The 20,997-nt window shown below is 46.4% G+C and overlaps 1 long non-coding RNA gene across 1 annotated transcript; it reads left to right on the top strand.

The window, feature by feature from the left end:
• Window positions 1-603: 603 nt before the first annotated feature.
• LOC139079630 (uncharacterized) lies at window positions 604-8,255 on the top strand. The gene is made up of 3 exons (XR_011533394.1): window positions 604-6,760; window positions 7,250-7,295; window positions 7,830-8,255. It is a non-coding gene; the product is annotated as an uncharacterized lncRNA (long non-coding RNA).
• Window positions 8,256-20,997: the final 12,742 nt, after the last annotated feature.

Here is a 20,997-nt window from a genome sequence, read left to right as displayed (position 1 = left end):
TTTGAGGAGGGCAATCTGCTTTACTCAGTCTACCTATTCACGTGCTAATCTCATCTGGAAACACTATCATAGACACACCCAGAATAACATTTAACCAAATATCTGGGCACCCCATATTCCAGTCAAGTTGACATTTAAATTACTGGTCACACCTTCTAACTTTATTCTTCTTTTTCAAAGTTGATTTGTCTTTTTAAGGGCCTTTGTACTACCATATACATTTTAGAATCAGATTGTCAATTTCTATAAAAGAAACTGCCAGGATTGCATTGAATCTGTAGATCAATTTGGGGAGAAATTACATCTTAATGATATTAAGTCTTCTGACCCATGAACAAAGTATATCTCTCCTTTTATGGAGTCTTTAAAATTCCTCAGAAATATTTTGTATTTTTTTAATGTATAAGTCTCTTACATCTTCTGGTAGATTTACTCCTAAGTTTATCATATTTTTGGTGCTATGTAAATGATATTTTTAAAAATTTCAATTTCTGATTGTTGCAGGTGCATAAAAATCCAATTGATTTTTATACATTGCTCTTGTATCCTTCAACTTTGCTTAACTCCTTTATTAGGTCTATTAGCTTTTTAATAGATTCCATAATATTTTCGATATAAACAAGCATGCTATTTGCACATTAAGGCAGTTTTACTTCCTCTTTTTCAATACGATGCCTTTTATATCTTTTCCTGCCTGATTGAACTGGCCAGCACCTCCATTGCAATGTTGAAAAGAACTGTTGAGCATAGACCTTCTTGCCTTGTCCCTGATCTTGAAGCAGAAAGCATTCAGTCTTTCACCGTAGTATGTAAGTTTTTTCTAGATGTTCTTTATGAGTTTGTGGGAGTTCCTTTTTATTTCAAGCTTGCTAACAGTTTTTATGAGGAATGGATGTTGGATTTTGTCAAATACGTTTTCTGCACCTATTGAGCTGATCATATGGTTTTCCTTTTTACTTTGTTAACATGGTGAATTTCAGTGATCAGTTTTTGAGTGTTAAACCAACCCTGCACTCCTGGGATAAATTATCTTGATTGTGATGTATTACACACTTTATATATTGTTGGATTTGATTTGCTAAAATATTGTTAAAATATTTGCATAAGTGTTCATGAAGAACATTGGTCTGTGGTTTTCTATTCTTGTAATGTCTTTGTTTGAATTTGGTGTCAAGGCTATGCTGTCCTCAAACATTGAGAAGTATTCCCTTCTCTTCAAACTTTTGGAAGAATTTGTGTATAACTGGTATTATTTCTTCCTTAAATGTTTGGTAGAATTCACCAGTGAAGAAATATAGGCCTGGAATTTTCTTTGTGATGAATTTTTTTGTGATAAGATTTTAACTACAAATGCTCTTTAAATAGATATATGGCTATTCTGGTTATCTATTTCTTCTTGAGGAGGTTTTAATAGTTTGTGTCTTTTGAAGAATTTATCCATTTAAAAATAGAACTACCATATGATCCATCTATCCCACTTCTGGGTATATATTTGAAGGAAAAAAACTCACTCTCTCAGAGCAATATCTCTGAATAACCCCCATGTTCATTGCAGCATTATTTACAATAGCCAAGATGTGGAAACAACCTAAGTGCCCATTGATGGATGAGTAAAGAAGAGTTGATACATATATATAAGATGGAATATTATTCAGCCATAAAAAGAAGGAAATCCTGCCTTTTGCAACAATATGGATGGGCCTTGAGAGCATTATGCTAAGTGAAATAAGTCAGACAGACAAAGACAAATACTGTATGATCTCACTATATGTGGAATATAAAAAAACCCTGAACTTATAAAAACAGAGATTGGTGGTTGCTAGAAGCAGGGGGTGGTGATAGGGAGGAAATAGGTGAAGGTGGTCAAAAGGTACAAACTTCCGGTTATAAGCTTATTATAAGCATAATAAGTTCTGGGGATCTAATGCACATCATGGTGACTGTAGTTAACAATACTGTATATTTGAAAGTTGCTAAGCAAGTAGATCTTAAAAGTTCTCATCACAAGGAAAAAAATTGTAACTATGTGAGGTGATGGGTGTTAACTAAATTTATTGTGATAATCATCTCACAATATATACATATCAAATTATTATTTACACTAATACAATGTTATATGTCAATTATGTCTGAACGAAACTAGGGGAAAAAAAGAAGTGTTGCTCTTTGGAGTCCAATTACCTTGAAATACAAACCCAGAGCCCATGCTTTATTGCTTGAGGACTATTTTAATTTTTTTAATTGATGTTCTAATAATTTATAACATTGGGTATTTCCATTGTACTTTATTATTTGTCAGTCACCATACATATGTGACCCTTTACCCCTTTTGTCCACTCCCAGCCTCTGTCCCCTCTGGTAAGCACTGATCTGTTCTCTTTGTCCATGTATTTGTTTATCTTCCACACTTGAGTGAAATCATATGGTGTTTGTCTGTCTCTATCTGGCTTATCTCACTTAACACGATACCCTCAAGGTCCATCGATGCTGTTGCAAATGGGACAATTTTGTCTTTTTTATGGCTGAATAGTATTCCACTGTGTATATACACCATATCTTCTTTATCCATTCGTCAGTTGATGGACACTTGGGTTGCCTCCACATCTTGGCTATTGCGAATGATGCAGCAGTGAAAATAGGGGTGCATAAGTCTCTTTGAATTGTTGATTTCAAATTCTTTGGATAGATACCCAGTAGTGGGATAGCTGGGTCATATGATATTTCCAGTTTTAGTTTTTTGAGAAATCTCCATACTGTTTTCCTTAGTGGCTGCACCAGTTTACATTCCCACCAGCAGTGTAGTGGGGTTCCTTTTTCTCCACACTCTCTCCAACATTTGTTGTTTTTTATCTTGGTGATTATATCCATTCTAGCAGATGTAAGATGATATCTCATTGTAGTTTTGATTTGCATTTCCCTGACGATTAGTGATGATGAACATCTTTTCATGTGCCTGTTGTTCATCTGTATATCTTTGGAAAAATGTATGTTCACATTGAGGATTATTTTTGATATTTAATATATAGACTGCTGGACCCTGCGCCTAGAGATTATGATTCATTAAGTCTGGGACGAGGCCAGGAAATCCACATTTTTATGTCTCCCAGTGATTCTGATGTGAGGCCAGGACTGAGAGCCACTGGAGCAGACGGCCTTTGAAAGTTCGCGTCACTCAGTCCTTGGACTAGGAGCACTGGGTGGGCAGTGCTGCCCTCTAGTGCCTCTGGCTGTGAGCGAGTGACCGGCTGTGTGAGCGCTGATGGTCTTGTCCCTGACACTACTCTGGAGCTTCCTGTCCAGCTGCCTGGAGATCTCAGCTCCTGGGTATGAATGAAAATGCTCAAATATAAAAGCACTGCTGCTGAATAACAGCCACCATGCTGCCCCATCACCAGTGCCTTGACACATCTAAGGTGCTGGGTAATACTTTCTGTGAATGAGATGCAGCACAGCTCCTTTGCAAGGCTTGTACAGAGGGACAAGCACGTCAGTGGCATGTGTGTCGGGATGTTCCTTTGTGGGGTGTGAGGTGACCCACGGTACACACGAATCAGCAACTGTGAACAGTTTCCTGAAGAAACTCCATTACGGTAATTGTGGCGCGGTTGTGTTGTCATGGAAGCAGGGTCTGGCTTTAGCGAGTTTCCTGGAAATAAATGGATGTGAGCCCTTTATAGTTGTGTAGCCCTCCACAGTCCATGGAGGCTTTCTAGGTCCTTCTTTTCCCTGTTTGCTGTTTGCTGTAAACCATGAATCAGGAAGGACAAATGGGAGGATCCAGGCCACACGGTTAACAGTGACAGACAGTGTGTTCACGACGTGAATGTGCCCTTGTTTAGGAAGACACTGGTCCCGCCGTCCCATCCACATGAGCACCCTCCATCAGTGAGAAACACACCAGTAACAAGCCTGTACTCGAGGCCTGCTCTGCAGGAGGGCGTAAGATTGTCCTTGGCTCTAACTCCCCAGCTCTGAGGCAGGGCTGCATGAGAGGCTGGAGAGAAGTTTGCAGCAGAAGGTTCTGACAGCTTCGTGTCATCCTCTTGGTGACTGTGGGTAATCTGTGAGGTAAATAGTACACCGGCTGGAACAGGCGCGAGGTCTGAACTTGATGGCTTGGCCTGGGCAGGAGGTCAGGCTAATGGGAGACTGCGAGCTGTGGCAGCGGCATAGAGGGCAGCAGCAGCTGCAGGAAGCAGGAGCTGGTGGGGTAGGAGATGCCATGTTCTGCTCACCTTCTCTTCATCCCACTGGTGAGGGAGACAGTCCCACCCTAAGGTTCTGGGGATGGCCGAACGCTTGATGCCTGACGCTGGACCTATGAGAAAGACGTCATAGATGTCACAGCCCAGGGGAGGAGGACACCAAGCACCATGCAGGCCCACTGGCTCAGGCTCACGGGGGCCAGAACTGTTGCAGCAGCAGCTGCAGGAGGCCGGGGCAGGGAGGGTAGGAACAACAGAATTAACGAAAGATTCAAGCTGCTCTGTGGGTATATTGACCTGCCTCTAAGAAGCTGCTGCGAGCTGCTTTTTAACTGATTTTTGTTAACCTGTCATTCAGTGCTCTTTGGCTGAAGGAGTCGTCCCCTTCCCGTATTACAGAATTTGCAAGTTCAGGAAACATGTTGAACTGGCTCCAATTCATCCCGTCTTCAGACTGAGACTCTTCTTAAATGATCTTAAATGCAAGGATCCGTTTTGGTTTCATTTTGCTCTCTATTAAAGGGCATTTAAGAAAAATATTCATCAGTCCATTTCCTTGTCAAATCATTTTCAGAATATTCTTCTTTATAGCTAGCAAGAAATCCCTCATGCTAATGATTGGCTTTTTTTTGCCTTTTGTTTTTTAAATTGTAGTTAAACATACTTAACATATAATTTACTATTTTAACCGTTTTTAAGTGTAAATTTCATTGTCATTAGCTACATTCACAATGTTGTGCAACCATCACCACTATCCATTTTCAGAACTTTTTCATCATCCCAAAGAGAAACTCTGTACCTATTAAGTAATAACTCCCTACCCCTTTCTTCCCCAGCCCCTGGGAAGGTTTGTTCTTGATTCATGTGAATTAGTCTTGTCTTTGAAACTAGATTTTTAAGTGTCTTGAGAGCAGGCAGATAACACAAATGTCTTTGTATCTTTGACCCTGCCGAGCTCAGGGATGAGCACAGACTGAGTGTTCACCACACGTGTTCAGTGGTGGACTGGATGCTGGGGGAAGGACCAAATAGCCTCTTCAGAGATTTTGAGCCTAAGAATTTTGGGGGTGGGAGCTGCCCCATGGCTGAGTGGTTAAGTTTGTATACTCCGCTTTGGCGGCCCAGAGTTTCACTGGATCCTGGGTGCAGACATGGCATGGCTCATCAGGCCATGTTGAGGCGGCATCCCACATAGCACAACCAGAAGGGCCTACAGCTAGAATATACTGCTATATACTGGGGGGCTTTGGGGAGAAAAAGAAGAAGAAGAAAAATAAGATTGGCAACAGTTGTTAGCTCAGGTGCCAAATTAAAAAAAAAAAAAGAATTTTGGGGCTGTGGGACCGCTCTGATCAGGGCAAAAACTTCTTAAGGAAAATCCAAAGTCCTGGAGTGTTGGAGGCAAATCACAGTGTCAACAGGGCCATGAAGTTAACATTAACATGTGGATCGGTGGACACAGGGGCGGTGGGTACTGAGGTTGAACAGAAAAAAGCTTGCCCTGCCTAAAGGTGCTCAAATTCAGATTTTCATAAAACTTTCAGCCAAACATTGCAACTATGGTGGGTTCAACTGAAGAGCCACAAGTTTGTGGTCCTTAATCAAAAGCCTCACCAATAACCCATCTCCATGGGTGGGCAGGATGCTCTAAGATCTGTAGAGGCCGTTCTGGAAAATCCAGCTTCAGAAGTGAGCCTCACCATGGGCCTCGATGGAAGGCACTGTTTATGTTTCTTCTCACCTGTCTCAAGCTTGACCACAGGCTGAAAGGAGTCCTTATTTAACTCTTAGGAAGCTATTTAAGAGGCCAGCAGCTGTGTCCTTTCCTTCCCACATTGGACGTGGTCCTCTTCCTGAACCTCTCGATACTGCCCACCTTACTACCTGTGACGTCAGAACCTCCACTTCCTAAGACTTCACAAGACAATGTGTGCCCCATCCTCTTGTGTGTGTCTTAGTTACCTTCCCAGCATGGGTGATGTAGGTCATGGAGTTCCTCTGGCCTAGCCACTCTCTCTCTTATAGGGCATGCAGCATTCATAAAGACTCAGTTATCTGGGGTAGATGCCAGACTATGGTCTTAAGGAGACAGCTGAGCCATCAGGGTAAAGGGACTAGAGAGACATGAAAGAGTGTATGCTGCCTGTGACCTTGGCACCTTTAGGCCCAGGCTCTGAGACCCATGCAGACAACCAGTCACCCTCATCTTAACACCGAGTCACATGAGCTTCCCTGGACAGATAAAGGTCGGTGATGCTGTGCGTGCCCTGGGAAACAGGAGGGCTTTGTTCTCAGTCTGGTACTCTGGTTGCATCCTCTGTGAGGCGGGGATGACAAGTTCTCAAATGTGGAGGCATTAGGTTCCAAGACCCAGAAAGCCTAGGGAGAGGATGGCTAGTGAGGCTTAGATTATGCTGAGCCCCACCTTTGTTCTGTGGGATGCTGGACGTCCCTTATACACTTACAGCTCCATCATCATTATTGCATTAATTATGTGGCAGGTGAAAAAGAGATACCGAGAATTAAGATTGGGACCTACCAGGAGCTGTTCCCAGGTAGGGAAACACTATGACTATGACTTAACCAATTCAGCCCCAAACAAGATTTATCCCCTCACTTTCTCTTGTTACCCTTACCCCGTGCTTTTTTACTGGAGTTTCCTCACTGGATCGCAGAACAGCCCCAAATATGGCTCCTCCTTCTGGCTGGTAGACATTGAGGGCTGTGAGTGGCTAATGTTCTTCGTCTACCAGACCACCCATCCGTTCATCTGTTCCCCTTTTGCTCCTATCTGATTCTGATCTCCCCGCAGAACTTGTTCAGGGAATGGGGGTGGAGGTATCGGGAGCCTCGAAATGAATCAGAAATAAGCAGAGAAAGGAAGTGAAGGGGTGGAAAAGGTAGAGTAGGGAAAAGAAAGGTGGGAGAATGTATAAAATTGGAACACAGAAGAAGTTTGGGAAACATTTGAGGGTTGTGTCTCATTTTAGACGTGAAAAGAAAAGGGTGCCCCAGCCTCATGCACTCACATTTTTGTCTTCAAGTGTCACCAGAGACTCAAACAAAGGGGCCAAGAAAGAACGTCACGAGGTAAAGTCCTGGTCTCTGCCCTGACTCCCCTGCTCGTGGCCGAGGGTCCCTTGGATCTGGTCCCTCTATGACCCCTGGTGCCGGCAGCTGGGCGCTGTCACCACTGAAGGCTCTGACCCCCCAAGTTGACAAATTCTCCCGGAAGACTTTCTTGGGTGGGAAATCAGAGGCTGAAAATGTTCCCAAATTCTCCACCTTACTCCCCGGGAGTGAGAAATTAGGAAGTAGGGCACAAATCCTTAACTGTGGTCATTTACTTGTTTTATGACCCTGTGGAAGTCACTTCATCCCTCAGCCTTGTCATCCATGAAATGGGCATCTGAGGCTCCTGCCTCACTCACAGTGTGGTTGTGAAGATCGGATGAGATTAGGGCCGGGACAGCGCATCATAACTGGTGAAGTCGTCTGCAGTCGTGCCTTAGAGCACTGACTGTTGGTGTTTCCAGTCTCTTCTCATTCAAAGGCTGTCAGCTTCCTCTAGGACGTCCCTGAATTCTCTCCGATTCCGTGTAACACTGTCTCCTCATTTTTCAGCTGGGAGACTTTCCAGGGAAGAAGCTCAGAGGCCCATGGAGCTGCTCTCTGTCATGAAAAGGTCATCTCTTGCTCTCTGCCATCTCCCAGCTCCTCGCCTGGCCTGTGCTGATTTCTCTGCTTGGTCAGGGGCAGGGATGAGGAGAAGGATCATGGCTGGGAGGGAGCCAGACACAGCAGAGGCTGCAGCAAGAGGGTCCCGGAGCAGAAGGGGTCAGATGTCTCAGGAGGGAGGAGTGTCCAGTTCTGTCCTGGGTTGGGCTCACAGTGGTCCTGGAATTCAGGATTTCACTAGTGTGTAATTCGTGTAAGACCCTACGTGGATTTGCACTCAGCCACAAGACAAGTTATCCGGTCAAGAGAATGATAAATAAGTGCATGAATGCGTCATCATTGTCATGTTCTCTTTCAGCTACACCCTTTCAAGAGCAGACCCCTTGGAGTCTGGCTGGACTCTGCTGACCTTACCTACTCCGGTTCTGTCTTCAAGAGCTCCAGTTCCTGGGACAGCCCTCAGACAGGAGCCTGTCATCTCACCCTCTTCTTAAGATCTCTAGAGAATGGGATTGGCTCCCAGGAGATGCTGAGGACAGCAGCAGGGACACCCCATAGTCCCCGGAAGGCAGAGTTCCCAAAAGGACCTCATTTCCCACAGTTTGAAAATACTAAACACCAGGCTGTGGCCTCCTTAGCCCCAAATAAGACTGATTCCAGGTTCCACCTGGTGATGGACCTGGTGATGCCCCATCAGCTGGCCACCACCCACCATCTGCCTTGTTCCCTTCTCCTGGTTCAGCTTCTCAACACAGGTCAGCAGTGAACTCACCCCACCCCCCAGTCTCTCATGGCTCTGTGCACCCATGGATTATCTGAGATCCTACCCCACGAGCCCCAGAACCTCTGCCCAGCCCACCATGACTTGCCAAATGGCACTGTCCTAGGAAGAAAAGTAGATGGGTAAACCCCAGGGGGTGCATACCCCAGGGCTTACAGGACCGGGGGAGGGCAGGGCCAGTCTCCAGGGCATACTCTTCCAAAGACGCCGATGTCACTCCATCAGGAAAAAATGGTTGCCGTGTTTCCCTTCCCAGCCAGGGCTGGCTTCCTGAGGAGGGAAGTGTGCAGTGCCTGCTGTGTGCAGACCCCTCGTGCCCCATCTGCAATGCTGTGGCTCTGGAGATCCAGCAGTTGCTGGTGGGTAAGAACCCTGATCTCCCCCCCATGTCACCGGGGCCATCGCAGGGCTCCTCTTGCCCAGAGATTTTGTCCATGTCTCATCTCTCTTTTGAGCAGAGTCAGGGTTTGCCACCCTGGGACCTGGGGCAGGGATCTCAAGTGCCAGATATATCATGGGACACTGGAGCTCTGTCTTCTTCAAGCCTTGAGAAGCCTGGGACCCCTGTGAAGCAGCAGGGCAAGAGGAAGAGCAACTCTGAATGTGTGTTGGAGAAACCAGGTCAGCAGCCCTTGAATACCTGAGTCCCTTTCTTTCCCTGAACCCAGAGCTCAAGACCCTCAAAGCCCCCATGGCCTTGCACTCCCTTCACCTGCTGTTCCTATGTCCCCAATGCCCTGAGGTATCTTTAAGGGCAGGTATATAAATGCATGCATTTCTACACCGGAGTGCTCCCAAGATCTATGGAAGAGCTCCTATGGCAGCTTATATCACATGCCCAAAGTATTTTCCATGCCTGAGGGGAAAACCATCATTTCTTTAATCATGAATGGCACCTCTTAGGCCTCTGTTGAAAGATGGGCTTTTGTCTCCCTGACCTGGGGCTCATGGGAAGTCAGCCAGTCACTCAAACTCTCTGGGTTTCTGAAGGATCCACTCTGGACCCAGAGCAAGTCCCCTACAAGCAAGGCCCAAATTGCATGGCTCTGGCTCTACCGTCGACCACATTTCAGTCTCTAAGTGGCCTCTGTCCATTGCCTGGGGGACCCGCTGGGCCTTGGTGTGCCATCTGCAGGAGAAACACAGCTACCTTTCTATGGTTCCTCTTTCCTGCACAGTGAATCCCTGGCCTGCCCCTGGAGATCTCTGCACCAAGGGGAGCCCCAGTCCCTTTACTTCAATGATTTCTTCTTCATTCCCTACTGTCTGAAATTTCCTCCACCACAGTTAGCCCACCTTCTTCCCACATTCCTGAATTTGAGCTTCTCCAGCTGACTCTCAACAAGCCCTATCAATGTCCCATTTCCTGCTCTGAACAAGGGTGAAGCGTTGGAGTGGCACCTGCTGCAAAGGCAGCTCCAACTTTGGTGGGGCTTGCCAGCTGGTGCCCCGAGATCTCTGTAGATGCAGAGAACCATACAACACCTCTGTAGATGCAGGGAACCAGGAGACATGTTGTGACCTGTCCCTTGGGACCCAGGGGCCCACCTGTTTGGGGAAGCCCATTTCAGTCCTTGAGAAGGAGGTCATGTCTCCCTGGAGCATGCCCAAAGCTGCTGGGTTCCACCCTCAGAAGGGGTTGATTACCAGGCTGATTCACCATGCTGGGGTGGCCCCAGAAGATCCAGCAGGCCATCCAGTTCCTCCTGCCCCATACTGAGCTGCAGCGTCTGCCCCAGGGCAGCACACTGACCAGTGTGAGTGTCTCCTGGCCTGCAGGCCCAGAGACCAGTGAGACAGTGACGAGTTCTGATCCCCTGTGGCAGCAGGGCCAGTCCACAGTTGCTCTCCTAGGCCACGCAGAGCCACATCGACTACAGATGTGGGAAGATCTGCTAGGGCATTGCCCCTGTCCACATCTGCAGCTGTTGAGATGCAAATCACTGGGTCTGCAGCATTCCAGGGGCCCTGGCAGCAACTTGGGTCCCTTGCACCCTGGAAAGTAAGCCCCTAGATGTGGAGAAAGCAATTACCCCTGCATGGATCAGGACATGACACCCCCTTGCACCCAGGAAAGTAAGGCCCTAGATGTGGAGGAAGCAATTAGTGCCTGCATAGATCACGAAGTGATACTCCCTTGTACCCTGGAAAGTAAGCCCCTAAATGTGGAAGAAGCAGCCCCTGCATGGATCAGGACATGACACCCCCTTGAACCCTGAAAATAAGCACCTAGATGTGGAAGGAGCAATTAGCTTTGCATGGATCAGGAAGTGACACCCCCTTGCACCCTGAAAGTAAGCCCCTAGATGTGGAGAAAGAAATTACCCCTGCATGGATCAGGAAGTGACACCCCCTTGCACCCTAAAAGTAAGCCCCTAGATGTAGAGGAAGCAATTACTCCTGTGTGGATCAGGAAGTGACACCCTGAAAATTGACAGGCCTTGAGCAGCAGCAGCAAGCCTCACCAGATGCTGTCACTGCTCGCCCTGATCAACACCTGCCTGGGTGCCCTCCCAGGGAACAGCTGAGAAACTGGAGACAAGTGTTGGCCTTCCTGTCAGGGCTGCTCCCTGGGATTCTCTGACTTCATGTGTCATAGTCTCCCTGGAGTCTCTCATTCTTTGTGACACACCATGTGCCCTCTCTGACTTCTTCTGTAACACTCCTCCTGGCATCTCTGACTGCATGTGTACCACTCCCCCTAGTGTCTCTGACTTCCTGCTTCACAATCCCACTAGTGTTAGGCAGGAAGTCAGAGATGGGGTTTGTGACACAAGTACAGTCACCAGGGGGCGTGGTACAAAGTCATAGAGGGTATGTGGACTGTTACACATGAGGTGAGAGATGCCAGGGGCACTATAATACATGAAGTCAAAGATGCAATTTGGAGTGTTAAACATGAAGTCAGTGATGCAAGGGGACTGTTACACATGAACTCAGGGACACAAGTTGGATTTTTACACAGGAAATCTGAGACACCAGGGGGAATGTGACACAAGATGTCAGAAACACCAGGGGTAGTGGTACACAGGAAGTCAGAGTCACAAGTGTGTGTGATATTTGAAGTCAGAGATGCCAGAGCAAGTGTGACACATGAAGTTTGAGGCACTAGAGGAAGAGTGACACATGAAGTCAGAGGTTCCAGAATGAATGTTACACAAGAAGCCTGAGACACCATCAGGAGTGTGACACATGAATTTATAGATGGCAGAGGGAATGTGTTGCATGTACTCAGGGAAACAAGGGGGAGTATGACACATGAAGTCAGAGATGCCACAGGCTGTGTTACACATGAAGTCAGACACACCAGGGGGAGTGTGAGACACGAAGTCATGGATGCCAGGTGAAGTGTGATACATGAAGTCAGAGATGCCATGGGGAGTGTGGCTCACGACATCAGAGATGCCATGGGAAGTGTGATTCATGAAGTCAGAGGTGCCACAGCAAGTGTTACACACAAAGTCAGAGACACTAGGAATGTGAAACAAGAAGTTCAAGATGACAGGTTGATTGTGACATGAAGTCAGAGTCACCATGAGGGAGTGTTACACTTGAAGTGAGAAACGCCACATGGAGTGTTACACACGATGTCAGAGATGCCAGGGGGATTGTGACACATGAAGTCAGAGATGATAGTGGAAGTGAGTCAAAAGAAGTGACTGATGCCAGGTGGTGTGTTACACATGAAGTCAGAGACAACAAACTGCAGTGTTACCCATGAAGTCAGATATGCCAGGGGAGAGTTACATAAGAAGTCAGTACTGTCAGGGTGCGTTTTGTGCATGAAGTCACAGACATCAGGCTCAGTTTTATGCACAAAGTCAGAGATGACAGAAGGAGAGTAAAGCACAGTGTCAGAGATGTCAGGGGGAGATTTACACATGATTTCATATCTGAAACTGGAAGTGTTACATACAACATCTGATACACCACAGGGATTGTGACACAGAAATTCAGACACACCATGGGGGTGAGTTACACATGAAATCAAAGATGCCACGTTGAGTATTACAAATGAAGACAAAGACAGCAGGGACAGTGTTACACATGAAGTCAGAGATGCCATGTGGATTGTTACACAGGGAGTCAGAGACACCAGGGGGAGTGTTACACATGGAACCAGAGAGGCCAGGGGCAGTGTTACACACAAAGTCAAAGATGCCTGGTGGAGTGTGACACACAATGTAGGATATGACAGAGCGAGTGTTATACGTGAATACAGAGACAACATGGGGAGTGTGAAACAGGAAGTTACAGATGCCAGGGGGAGTGTGACACATGATGTCAGACACACAAAGTGGTGTGTGACACATGAAGTAAGAGAGACCACATGGAGTGTTATGCATGACGTCAGAGATGCCAGGGGGTGTGTTACACATGAAGTCAGTTATGATTGTGGGAGTGTTATGAACTAAGTCACAGATGCCATGGGGTGTGTTAAGCACGATGTCAGAGACCAGAGGGGCACTGTTACACAGGAAATCAGAGATGCCAAAGAGACTGTGATACACAAAGTCTCAGATAACAAGGGTAGTGTTACACACATAGTCGGAAACGACAGGGGGAGTGTTACATACGAAGTCAGAGAAACCAGGGAGAGAGTTACACATGAATTCAGATATGAAAGGTGGAGTGTTACACACAAATTAAGAGATGTCATGGGGATTCTGACACATGAAGTCAGAGATGCCACGTGGGTGAGTTACACACTATTTCATAGATGCCAAGATGAGTGTTTCACATGAAGTCAGAGGTACAAGTTGGAATGTTACACACAGAGCCCAAGATGCCAGGGGCAGTGTTGCACATGAAGTCTGACGTGCTATGTGGAGTGTTACATAGGATGACAGATACCCCATGGGGACTGGGACATAGGATGTCAGAGACACCAGGGAGAGAGTTAGGCACAAACTCAGAGACGACCAGTTGAGTTTGACCCTCAAAGTCACAGACACCACAGGGAGCATTATACATGAAGTCAGAGACTACAGAGGGATTGTTACGCACAAAGTCAGAGATGACAGGGGGAAGTTATGCACAAAGTCAGAGATGACATGGGGACTGTTACACATGAATTCAGAGATGCCACAGGGTAGCATTAGGCAAGAAGTCAAAACACCAGGTGGAGTGTTCCAAATGAAGACAAAGACACCATGGAGAGTGTTACATAGGATGTCAGAGAGACAAGTGGGAGTGTTACACACAAGGTCAGAGGCGCCAGGGGGAGTGTGAAACATGAAGTCAGTGATGCCTGGGGGAGTGTTATGAATGATGTCAGAGATACCACAGGGCTGTGCTACACAGAAGTCAGAGACACCAGTGGGAGTGTTACATGGGAAATCAGAGATGCCACAGGGAGTGTGGCACACGAAGTCAGAGACTACAGGTAGACTGTGACACTCGAACTAACAGATGCATTGGGGAGTGTTACACCCAAAGTCAGAGTCGCCAGTGGGAGTGTTACACATGAAATGATAGATGGTAGGGTGAGTATGAGACACGAAGTCAGAGACACAAGGGAGAGTGTGACACGAAGTCAGAGATGACATGGGAAGGGTTATGCACAAAGTCAGACATGATGGGGAGTGTGAAACATGACGTCACAAATGCCATGGGGAATGTGATACAGGAAGTCATAGACCACAGCTGAAGTGTGAAACACAATGTCAGAGAGGCCAGGAAGAGTGTGACAAAGTCAGAAACACCATGTGGAGTGTTACACGTGAAGGCAGAGATGTCAGGTTGTGTGTTACACATGGGGTCAGAGACAACTGGGGGATTGATATGCATGAAGTCAAAGACGCATGGGGGAGTGTGACATTCAAGGTCGGAGATGCCATGTGTGGTGTGACACATAAATTCAGAGACACCAATTTGAGTGTTACACACAAAGTGAGAGATGCCAGGGGAATTGTTACAAATTAAGTCATAGACGTGAAGGAGAGTGTTACACAGGTTGTCAGCGCCAGTGGAAGTGTTCCACAAGATGTTATAGATGGCATGGTGAATGTGATGCATAAAGTCAGAGACACGAAGAGCAGTGTGACACACGAAGTCAGAGACTACGGTGGAGTGTTAAACAGGACGTCAGAGACAGCAGGGAGAGTGTTACACACAATGTTAAAGAGACCAAGGAGAATGTTAGATAGGAATTAAAAGACACCAGGTAGAGAGTGACACTCAAATTCAGAGCTGACATGAGGTGTGTGACACACAAAGAGATGACACTAGGGAGTGATGAGCACGAAGTCAAAAACACACGGGGGAGAGTGACACACAAATTCTGAGACTACAGGGGGCTTATGGTAAATTAATTCAGAGATTAAATGGGGGATTCTTATGCACGATATCTGTCATGCCATGGGCTTTGTGACACACAAAGGTGGAAACGTCATGTAGTTTGTTACACAGGAATTCAGAGACTCCATGGGGATTGTTACACACCCAATCAGAGATGCCATGTGTGGTGTTACACAGGAAGCCATAGACACCAGCAGTAGAGTTACAAATGAAACCAGAGATGCCACGGTGGGGGTTACACATGCAGTCTGAGATGCCAGGCAGCATGGGAAATGTGAATCAGAGACACAACATGGAGTGTTACACATGAAGTGCAAGATGCAAGGGGGAGTGTGACACATGAAGTCAGAGACGCCAGGGCAAGTATTACACAGGAAGTTAGATACTCCACAGAGAGTGCTATGCATGGATTCAGAGACCACATGGGGACTGTTACACAAAAAGTCAGAGCTGCCATGGGGTAGTATCAGGCAGGAAATCAAACACACCAGTAGAATTGTTTTGAACAAAGTCAAAGACACCTGCGGGAGTCTTACTCAGTATGACAGAGACCAGTGGCAGTTTTAGGCACAAAGTCAGAGATGCCAGGGGGAGTGTTACACACGAAATCAGAGACACCAGGTCGATTATTACACATGAAGTCTGAGACACTAGCAGGAGAGTGACACATGAAGTCAGAAAAGTCAGGCGTGCTGTTACAAAGGTAGTCAGGAACACCAGGGTGTCTGTGACAGATGGAGTCACAGACTCCACGGGGAGTATCAGACACGATGTCAGAGACGCCAGGGGGAGAGTGACAGATGAAGTTAGAGGCACAAAGGCAAGTGTTACACACAATGTCAAATACCAGAAAGAGTGTGACACATGAAGTTAGAGGCACAGTGTGGATTGTGACACACAAAGAGATGCAACAGTGAGTGTTACACTCAAAGTCAGAGATGTCAGGGAGTTTGACAAAATCACAGATGCCAGTGTGAGTGTTACACAAGATGTCTGAAAGTCCATGGGGGATGGTTACACTCGAAGACAGAAAGGCCACTTTGAGTGTTACACATGAAGATAGAGACACCAGAGGGTGTTTACTATACAAAGTCTGAGACACCTCATGGAGTGCTACACACAAAGTCTGGGACACCAGGGGGAGCATTGCACCCCAATTCAGAAAGGGCGTGTGGAGTGTTACCCACAACATCAGAGACTCCAAGGGGACTGTGATATGCAGACTCAGTGACAATGGGGTGAGTGTTACACATTATGTCAGAGATTCCAATGGGGCATGATACACATGAAGTCAGAGGTGACAGGGGGAGTCTGTGCACAAAGTCAGACAAACCAAGGGGTTCGTTACACAAGAAGTCAGAGACGCCGTGGGACCTGTGACACATGATGACTGAGAAGACAGTTCCTGGGTGACACTCGAAGTCAGAGAGGCCACAGAAAATGTTACACGTGAAGTCAGAGATGCCAGGGGAAGTGTTATACATGAAGTACGAGAAGCCCACGGGAGTGTTAGACATGAAATTATAGATGGCAGGAGGAGGGTGATGCACGAAGTCAAAGACACCAAAGGGAGTGTGACACAGGAAGTCAGAGATGCCATGGTGTGTGTTACACACAAAGTCATACATGCAAGTAGGAGTATGATACATGAAGTCAGGGACGCCAGGCCAAGTGTGACACGTGAAGTCAGAGATGCCTTGGTATTATGCACGAGGTCAAAGATGCTAGTAGGATTGTGACACATGAAGTCAGAGATGACTGGTGGACTGTTACAATGTCAGAGATGCAAGGGGGAGTGTTACACATTAACTCTGAAATACCATGGGGATTACCACACACGAAGTCTGAGATGCAAGGGGGAGTATGACACATGAAGTCAGAAAGGCCAGTGACAATGGTGGACAGGAAGTCAAAGACACCAATATGTGTGTGACATACGAAGTCATAGACACCAAGCGGAGTGTGACACATGAAGTCAGAGATGCCACATGGAGTGTGACACAAGAATTCAGAGATGGCATTGGTAGTGTTACACATGAAGTAATAGATGGCAGGCGGAGTGTGATGCAAGTACTCAGAGATACAAGAGGGAGTATGACACGAAGTCAGAGCCACAAAAGAGAGTGTGACACATGAGCTCAAAGATGCCAGGTGGAGTTTTAAATATGATGACAGAGATGAGAAGGGGTGTGTTACATATGAACTCAGACAAAAGGGGTATTGTTACACACAAAGTCTGAGATGCCAGGGTGATTGTGATGGATGAAGTCAGAGACACCATAGGGAGTGTCACACATGAAGTCAGAGGTGCCAGCAGGTGTATTATAAATATAGTCAGAGACAACAGTTGGATCGTTACCCACTAAGTCAGAAACGAATGTGTAATGTGACAGACAAATTCAGAGACACCAAGAGGATGTGTTACACAAAGAGTGAGAGACACTAGGTAGATTGTTACACACAAATTCAGAGGTGAAAGGGGGATTGTGAATCAAGAAGTCAGAGACTTCAGAGGGAGTGTTAGACACGAAGTCACAGATGCCATGAGGAGTGTTACACAAATAATCATTGACACCAGATAGATTGTGAACACATGAAATCAGAGACAACAGGAGATTTGTGATTCACTAAGTCAGAGATGAATGGTGGTGTGTTACACTTGAAATCAGAGATGCTGGGGGAGAGTTACACAAGAAGTCAGAGACTACAGGGGGAGTGTTACACACAACGTCAGAGACACTACAGGGAGTGTGACACAGGAAGACACAGATGCAATGGGGAAATGAACAAGAAGTCAGAGACGACAGGGGGAGTGTTAGCCACAAAGTTAGAGATTCCACATGAAGTGTTACACAGAGTCAGATACGCCAGGTAGAACGTGACCCAGAAAGTCAGAGTACAGGGTCATTGTGATGCACAAAGTCAGAGATGTCAAGAGGAGTGTTTATACATGAAGTCAAAGACACAAGGGGATTACTAACACATGAAGTCAGAGATGAGCGGTGTAGTGTGACATACCAAACCAGAGATGCAGCAGGGAGTGTGACACACGAAGTCAGACACAACATTATGACAAATTCATAGATGACAGGGTGAGTGTTACACACGAAGTCAGAGACAAAGGGGGAGTGTTACACACGGAGTCAGAGACGCCACTGGTGAGTGTTATGCACGAAGTCAAAGACACCAGGAGCAGTGTTACACATGACATCAGAGATACCATGGGGAGTGTTACACAGGCCGTCAGAGATGCCAGGGCAATTGTGAAACATGAAGTCAGAGAAGCCAGGGGCAGTGTCATGCAGGAAGTCACAGATGCCCCAGGGAGTGCTGGGCATGAAGTCAGAGATGCCAGGGGAAGTGTGACAGTCGAAGTTAGAGACACCAGGTGGATTGTGCCACATGAAGTCATAGCCTCGATGTTGAGTGTTTAACAGAATGTCAGAGACACCAACCAGAGTGTGACACAAAAGCCAGAAGACAGGGAGTATGACACATGGAGTCAGAAATGCCACACAGAGAGATACACATGAATGCAGAGATGCCAGAGGGAGTCTTAAAATGAAGTCAGTGATTCCTGGGGGAGTTTACAAACGAAGTCAGAGATGCAAGGGTGGAGTGTTGCACACAATGTCAGAGATGCCAGGGGGGTTGTTATGCAGCATGTCAGAGATGCCATGTGGTGTGAAACGAAATCAGAGATGCCACAGGTGAGTGTTGCACTCAAATCAGTGATGCAACAGAATGTGTGACACACGAAGTCAGATATGACAGGTGGTGTGTGACACCTTAAATCACAGAGGCCACAGAGAGTGTAACACAGTCAAAGATGACGGGATGTGTGGCACACATAATCAGAGATACCAGGGTCAGTGTTTCCCACCAAGTCAGAGAGGCCATGGGGAGTGTGGCATATAAAGTCAGAGATGCAATGTGCCATGTTACACACGATGTCAGAGACAGAAGGTGTATTGTTACATATGAAATGAGAAAGGCCAAGGTGAGGGTTTCAAATGAAGTCAGAGTCACCAGGGTGAGAAGACAGGGGAGAATGACACATGAAATCAGTGACAACAGGGGGAGTGTGACATGAATTCAGAGACTCCACGGTTGAGTATTACAGACGAAGTCACAGAAACCAGGGGGAGTTATGCACAGAGTCAGAGACACCACAGGGTGTGTATCACATGAAGCCAGAAGTGACAGGTGAGTGCGACACATGAAGTCAGAGACATCAGGGACAGAGTTGCACACTAAGTCGTGGATGACTCAGGGAGTGTTACACAGAAATTCAGAGACATCTCATGGGAGTGTTACAAAGTCAGAGACGACAGGGATAGATTTATGCACAGAGACACCAGGGGTTGAGTTACACACAAATTCAGTGATGCCAGAGGGAGTGTTAAGCAAAAAGTCAGAGATGACAGTGTGAATGTTATGCACGACATCAGAGACACCATGGGGATTGTGATGAACGACGTCAGAGATAACAGGGCAAGTATGACACGTGGAGTCAGAGATGGCAGGGGGAGTTTTACACATGAAGTCAGAGACACCAGGGGTCATATTATGAACAAAGTCAGGGACAACTGGGGGAGTATTACACACCAAATCAGAAACAACAGTTTTTGTGTGACACATGAATTCAGTGACACCACAGGGAGTATGACACATGATGTCAGAGAGCCCGGGAGGGTGTTACTGATGAATTCAAAGAGGCCATGGGGGAGTGTTACACAAAAAGTCAAAGAAAAGAGTGAAGTGTTACACATGACTTCAGAGAGACCAATGGGAGTGTTACACATGATGTCAGAGATGCCAGAGGGAGTGTGATGCATGTAGTCAGAGACGACAGGAGTTGTGTTATGCAAGAAGTCAGAGACCACAGTCAGAGTGTTATGCATGAAGTCAGAAAGGACACGGGGGAATATGATGCAGGATGTCAGAGATGACAAGGGTTGTATGACAAAAGAAGTCAGAGGGACTACGTGGAGTGTTACACATGATGTCATGTACACCAGGGGGAGTGATACACACGAAGTCAGAGATGCCAGGGTGAGTGTCACACACAAAGTCACTAACATGATGGGGAGTGTTACACATGAATTCACAGATACCAGGGGGAGTGTTAGGCAAGAAGCCAGAGAGACCAGGGAGAGTGTTACACAGGAATTCAGAGACACCACAAGGAATGTGACACACAAAGTGAGAAACAACAGTTGGAGTCTTACACAAGAAGACAGAGATGACATTGGGAGTATGACACACAAAGTCAGAGATGTGACATGCCATGTAACGTACAATAGACAACATGAGGAGTGACACTCATAAAGTCAGATATGCCAGGGGGATTGTTACACATAAAGTCAGAGACGCCACGTGGAGTGTTACACAGGATCAGACAAAAACATCATGCAGATTGTTACACATGAAGTCAGAGATGCCAGGGGGTGAGTTAAACATGAAATCAGAGATTCCAAGAGGAGTGTTAGACATGAAGTCAGAGAGACTATTTGAAGTGTTGCCATGAAGTAGGATACGACAAGTTGGATTGTTACACATGAAGTCATAGATGCCAGAGGAGGTATGACAAATGAAGTCAAAGACACCAGAGAAAGTGTTATACACGATGTCAAAGACAACAGGGGGAGGGTGACTCCTGAAGTCAGAGATGACAGGTGGATTGTGACACACAAAGTCAGGGACGCCATGAGGGCTTGTTATGCATGAAGTAAAAAAAAACCAGATAGAGTATGATGCAGAAAGGCAATGACATCACTGGGAGTGTGAGAAAGTCAAAGATGACAGATAGCGTGTGACACGAAGTCACAGACACCACAGTGGAGTGTTATTCACGAGTCAAAGACACCAGGGAGTGTGTTACACAGAAAGTAAGAGAGACCCCAGGGAGCATTACACACGAAGTCAGGGAAGCCATGGGAGAGTGTTATGCACGAGTTCAAAGACACCAGGGAGAGTGTGACACACAAAGTCAGCCACAAAAAGGGAAGTGTTTCACACAAAGTCAGAGAG

This window comes from Equus przewalskii, chromosome 26 (assembly GCF_037783145.1).
Source record: "Equus przewalskii isolate Varuska chromosome 26, EquPr2, whole genome shotgun sequence".
Taxonomy (NCBI): Eukaryota; Metazoa; Chordata; class Mammalia; order Perissodactyla; family Equidae; genus Equus; species Equus przewalskii.
The sequence above is the reverse complement of the archived record's forward strand: the minus strand, read 5'-3'. Positions and strand labels throughout refer to the sequence as shown.